The sequence below is a fragment of the Glycine max genome, chromosome 6 (genome assembly GCF_000004515.6).
Source record: "Glycine max cultivar Williams 82 chromosome 6, Glycine_max_v4.0, whole genome shotgun sequence".
NCBI classification, from domain to species: domain Eukaryota; kingdom Viridiplantae; phylum Streptophyta; class Magnoliopsida; order Fabales; family Fabaceae; genus Glycine; species Glycine max.
In genome coordinates, this window is record NC_038242.2 from 21,682,428 (window position 1) to 21,689,323 (window position 6,896).

Sequence of the window (6,896 nt, forward strand, 5' to 3'; positions counted from 1 at the left end):
TGTATACTGATTTCATGGATCTAGAAGGATGAACAGTAAATTTTTTGTACAATATCTTTAATCTGAACAATATGTATTTGAACAGTGTTCCTGGAAGTAAAGCAGTCTGATATTGTAGACTAAGTCCCGTGGTTGAGAAAGGGCAGTAAGGCTAAAGTATATTGTTTAAATAAAATATTAATTCATAATATACGGGTGGTTATGAGAGTAAGGTTCAGACTGTAGTAAAAAAAAAGTTTAAATTTTTATTTTTCCAGATCCAGGAAATTTGGTAACATATACCCATATGGAAATCTTCCTATGAAACCAAATGAAGGCAAAGATACTGGAGGATGAATTTTAGGATGTCTCATCTTTTGTGTTCGTTTTCCCAAATTTCTTTCCGAACTAGTTCTTCATCGTCATCCTCAACTTCAGATCCAAGAAACCTAAATTTGCTCACTAAGTAAGACAACCATACCCACGACATCACCCCTAAACACAATCTCTTCGATGAAGAAGTTCGCTTCGAGGAGATTAACCAAAACATGGATGACTGGAGCATTCCAGAAATCCCTCAGGATACATTATATGTTCCTGAGACAATTAAAAACAAACACAGTTTTGATTACGTAATTAAGACTGTAAAAAATAATATTCCTCTAGGACAAGACATAGGGGAAGAATTCCATTTATTATCCAAAAATTCAATTTTTGAGCATAGTAGAAAATACAAATACCTACACATAGGATGTGTCCAAGTGGCAATCAAACCATTAATTGACATGGGCATAGATGTCGCAGTCTTGATGTGTCTTAAAGACATTAGGGACAACAAATTTGAAGATTCTTTAATAGGGAAACAGAAACTAGCCTAGGGCAAGGACCAGTCTATTTCAATTGTTATCTAAACAAAACGGTGAGTCTGATGGATTAGAAACATCCTTGACCCTCTATTCCTTAACATCCACTTTCATGGCTTAGACATGAAAGAGGGTTCAATTCCAGCAACCTTGATTTACAAAATCCAGTATAAGGTCATGAACACTTGTGCATCAAGAGTTCTTCTCAAACCACAAAAAGGAATGTGATCTATGTACCCTTAGGGGTCCCCCTTGTTGCTTTGTGCACATTCATCTTCTCCATCTATCATCGTTAATCTCTTTTTCTTTATAAAGTTCAATCTTAACCGATCACTAAGTGTTGTAAAGTTATCTTTAAAAATATTGAAAGTTAATAAACAAAACCAAGATAAAACAAACTCATAACTAATTTCATTTAATCAAATATCTCTTGAGATCGTTTCAAGGTCCAATGCCTTAACGATTCTCTCCGCTTATCAAATATCACTTGAGATCATTTCAAGGTCCAACACCTTAACGATTCTCTCCGCTTTTCAAAGTTTAAAACATCGTTTCAAGGTCCAACGCCTTAAACGACTTCTTGTTCGCAATTAAAATAAGTCTTTCAAAAACATAAAAATCAATTTAACACACAAACATTCAGACTAAAGAACTACGTAAGTCTGAATTCCTCATCACACCTAAGGATACATAGGAGCAAGGGCAACACCCTTATCGACCCCCAAAAATTAAAAAAATATATATATAAAAAGGGAAAATACACAATTTTGAAGTCATGTTTGCACACTCGATCAAAGGCTGTCGTCCCTCGTGACAGGCGCGTGGGGTGCTAATACCTTCCCCATGCGTAAACAACTCCTGAACCCTTATTTTCAAAATTCGCAGACCTTCTTTTTGGTTTTTCTAACGTTTTCCTCAAATAAATGTTGGTGGCGACTTCCGCACATTTTCCTTTTTGGAAGACGCTCCTTTGGCTTTTCTGCTGCACTCCCATCGAAGGGTAGGTTGCGACAAAAGGTTATTTCTACCTTACGAGAATTATCATGTTTGATTTATTCTATGGTAGGGGCAGGTCTGGGGATTTAAGGTGTAGCCTTATTCATAACCCACTTTTCAGGAAGAGTTACCTCATCCCATTTTATAGTTCTTGGGAGAGAAACATTAGCCTTTGTCATATCAACGATAAACAAAGTCGTCTCTCCTTTTTGTGGTTTGAGAAGAACTCTTGATGCACAAGTGTTCATGACCTTATACTGGATTTTGTAAATCAAGGCTATTGGAATTGAACCGTCTTTCATGTCAAGTCCATGAAAGTGGATGTTAAGGAATAGAGAGTCAAGGATGTTTCTAATCCATCAGACTCATCGTTTTGTTTAGATAACAGTTGAAATAGAGTGGTCCTTGCCCTAGGCTAGTTTCTATTTCCCTATTAAAGAATCTTCAAATTTTTTGTGCCTAATGTCTCTAAGACACATCAAGACTGCGACATCTATGCCCATGTCAATTAATGGTTTGATTGCCACCTGGACACATCCTATGTGTAGGTATTTGTATTTTCTGCTATGCTCAAAAATTGAATTTTTGCATCATAAATGGAATTCTTCCCCTATGTCTTGTCCTAGAGGAATATTATTTTCTACAGTCTTAATTACATAATCAAAACTGTGTTTGTTTTTAATTGTCTCAGGAACATATAATGTATCCTGAGGTATTTCTGGAATGCTCCAGTCATCCATGTTTTGGTTAATCTCCTTGAAGCGAACTTCTTCATCGAAGAGATTGTGTTTAGGGGTGACCTCGTGGGTCTGGTTGTCTTGCTCAGTGAGCAGATTTTGGTTTCTTGGATCTGAAGTTGAGGATGAAGATGAAGAACTAGTAGATAAATAAATTCGGGAAAACGAACACAAAAGATGAGACATCCTAAAATTCATCCTCCAATATATTTTCCTTCATTTGGTTTCATAGGAAGATTTCCATATGGGTATATGTTACCATATTTCCTAGATCTAGAAAATATATATGTGTGTGTGTGTGTGTGTGTGTGTGTGCATACACACACTCTTGTTTTCACATCACTCATACCAATGGTTGAGATCAAACCAACAATATAAATTGTGTAGATCGAGTCTTAATTAATTACGTTTGGTTTGTGCTATTCGAAAAAATCAGTGTTTAGTCAAATTGTCTCGTCTAAAGCATTGTACAATCACATCCTCTCGAAACAGGCAATATGAGGTCAAATTATATGAGAAAATTCAATATGGGGTCACATAATCTCGAAACAAGCAATGGGAGGTCAAATCGTATGGAGAAGAGAAATGTGGGGTCATATCGTCTCGAAGAAATGAATGTTCAGTCAATTCATATTAGAAAAAAGCAATACTTAGTCAATTAATGCATTGTTCAGTGTTCATTCAATCAACAAGGGAAAACTGACAATCAACATAATAGAACATAATTAACAATGGCAAGCAATTAAGGTCGTCTGTGTCCACCAATCCCACTTCTGGCAGGTTGTCTATTTCTTGTCGGCTGTCAACGTACTCATCCATGTTCTTGTGGTTTAAGTTGTTCATCGAGAACAATAGGTTGTTCTTCCTGGACAAAGTCATTAATGGAAGAAATAAAAATAATAACAACACCATTATTTGTGAATCATAACATAATTAACATTCAATTAAACATAATGTATTACATACTTCTCCAGATCTATGAAGATGTTGTTTCCAAATAAGAGAAGCAAATGTAGATGTCATGGTTTAGGCTTTGGCACTAACGTCAAGAAGAAGTTAAAGAGGGATATATGAGAACGAGAGAAAGCGAGTATGTGAGTTAATGTATATGATGGAAATACATGCATTGTATTTATAGACAAAGTCTAACAATAACATAGTTCATTCAATGGGATCTTGGTCGTTGATTTTGTTTGTAGGATCTTGGTCATTCAACGTGTGATATCTAGGTCATTCATTTTGACGGTGGGATCTTGGTCATTCTTTTTTAAATGTATTTGACTGGTCATTAAACATTATAAATATGGTTTGCACTGAGGCAGTATGATCCATCACCTTAATCATAAACCTTTCCATAACCCTAAACCCTAAACCATGTATTCATCATCAGTCAATGCAATTGTGTATTATGATGACATCATCATAACAACTAAACATGGTTCAACGTTTGTAAACGGTTTACCAAAGATCGTTCAACTTGACAACAAAATGTCATTTAATGCCTTGAAGCAAGCTATTGGAAACAAGATTAGTCTACCAAATGGTAAAGTGGTCAAGGATTTTTGTTACATGTATCACTTGTTGATTTTTATGGTCAATACAGGACATGCATGTTACAGGATGATGAGAACATAATGTCTATGTTTTCCATATTCGCAGAAATCTCCAAGCTCACATGCCTGGAGTTATATATTACCACCACAGACACGCCGATACAAACATGTGCACATCCACCACTAATTTCTGTCATCTCTTCCAATTTGGAGGGTTTGGATGAATACCTCGATGGAGCAATGAACCGTGAATCCAGTTTTGAAGAAAGCCCCTTCCTCGCACCCCCCCCCCTCCCAAAAAAATTTATTTGATTGCTATTTTATTTTATTATTTAATGGTTTGAAGTCATCATGTGTGTTTTTCATTGTTGTATTTATGAGTTTTCATGATGTGTGTTTTAATGCCAAAAGTTTGACGTATCGATTGGAATCTTCAAATCTTAGTAATTTTTTCTTATTTTTGACCACTTCGTTAATGCGTTTGAGAGCCGAATCTAGACCCGAAAGTTGTCTTAATGGATTTATTGACATGAAAATTATGGGATTGAAACATTATTTTAACCAAAACAAAATGATACAAATAACAATATAAGTGCTAAAAGTTTCCCTCATGGATTAAAATCTTTAAGTCTTACTAATTTTGTCTTGTTTTTGGCCACTTTGTTAATGCATTTGAGAGCCGAATCGAGACCCCAAATTTGTCTTAATGGCTTTATTGACATGAAAACTATGGGAATAAAACATTATTTGAACAAAAAGAGTTGATACGAATAACAATTTAAGTATCAAAAGTTGCCGTTATGTATCCAAATCTTTAAGTTTTAGTAATTTTTTATTGTTTTTTGCTACTTCGTTAATGCATTTGAGGGCCGAATCGAGACCCGAAAGTTGTCTTAATTGCTTTATTGACATGAAAACTATGGGAATGAAAAATTATTTTAACAAAAATAGTTGATACAAATAACAATCTAAGTGTCAAAAGTTGTCCTTATGTATTCAAATCTTCAAGTTTTAGAAATGTTTTCTTGTATTTGGCCACTTTGTTAATGTGTTTGAGGGCCAAATTGAGACCCAAAAGTTGTCTTAATAGATTTATTGGCATGAAAAATTTGGTAATTAAATATTATTTTAACAAAACCAGCTAATACAAATAACAATCTAAATGCCAAAAGTTGCCCTCATGGATTCAAATCTTCTAGTTTTCGTAATTTTTTCTTGTTTTTGGAAACATTGTTAATGTGTTTGAGGGCCAAATCAAGAACCGAAATTTATCTTAATGGCTTTATTGACATGAAAACTATGGGAATGAAACATTATTTTAACCAAAATGGCTGACACAAATAACAATCTAAGTGTCAAAAGTTGTCCTCATTGATTGAAATCGTGAAGTTTTAGTAATTTTTTCTTATTTTTTGCAACTTCGTTAATGTGTTTGAGGACTGAATCGAGACCCAAAATTTGTCTTAATGGCTTTATTGACATGAAAATTATGGGAATGAAACATTATTTTAACAAAAATAGCTTATACAAATAACAATCTAAGTGCCAAAAGTTGCTCTCATGTATCCAAATCTTCAAGTTTTATTAATTTTTGTTGTTTTGGGCCACTTCATTAATGCGTTTGAGGACCAAATCGAGACCCAGAAGTTGTCTTAATGAATTTATTGACATAAAAAATATGGGAATGAAACATTATTTAATAAAAATAGCTGATAGAAATAACAATCTAAATGCCAAAAGTTGTCCTGATAGTAATTTTTTCTTGTTTTTGGCAACTTCGTTAATGTGTTTGAGGACTGAATCAAGACCCGAAAGTTGCCTTAATGGCTTTATGGACATGAAAACTATGGGAATGAAATTTTTTAAACAAAAATAACTAATACAAATAACAATCTATGCGCCAAAATTTGTCCTCGTGTATCCAAACCTTCAAGTCTTAGTAATTTTTTGTTGTTTTTGACCTAATTCTCAACCTCGGTCCATATGTCTGTCACACAAACCCTAATGCTAGTATATTAACTAATCCATGGCCACTAAAGGTCACCCTAACCCTAGCCCGGACCCTACACTTAAGAGGAGACAAAACTTCTTTTCTCTGATTTTGGTTTTTTTCTCCTTTTTATCTCACTCACAGGTTCACAACTTTATCCTCATTTATTCACGTTACGGAATCTAATGCTTCAAATCCTCATTTATTCATGTTAGGTAATTCAATGCTTCATACCCTCATTTATTCATGCAAGTGAATCCAATGCTTCAGACCCTCATTTATTCACGTCAAGGAATCCAATGCTCCAAACCCTAACCCTAACCCTAGGTCGTAAACCCTTTAACCCTGGCCCCAATATATCGAACTTGTGACACCCTCATATATATGTACAAATAATAAAAGGAATGTAAATTCAAAATTAATTAAAAGTTTTAAAACACATTTAAATAAAAATATTTCAAAAGGATAAAAGGTTCACATTTGCTTCTCAATTATCAAAATAGAACTAGTCCAAATAAAGAAATCGAATTGTCTCGGCTCAAAACACGGTCATCCAAGTTTATGAAAAGGAATTCAACTAACAGCAAAAGTCATAAAACAATTACATTATTCAAGGAATTATAACATGTGAATTAAAGCCCCATGCCCCGATGTCACATCTATCAGAGCATTTCCCTAAGAAAGGCTAAGTCTCTCCAGTTCCAGCATGATCATTATCATAGTCTGGCTCACCTGAAACAAAACGGAACCTTTTAGAGCACCCCGACTGTAGGGCCAG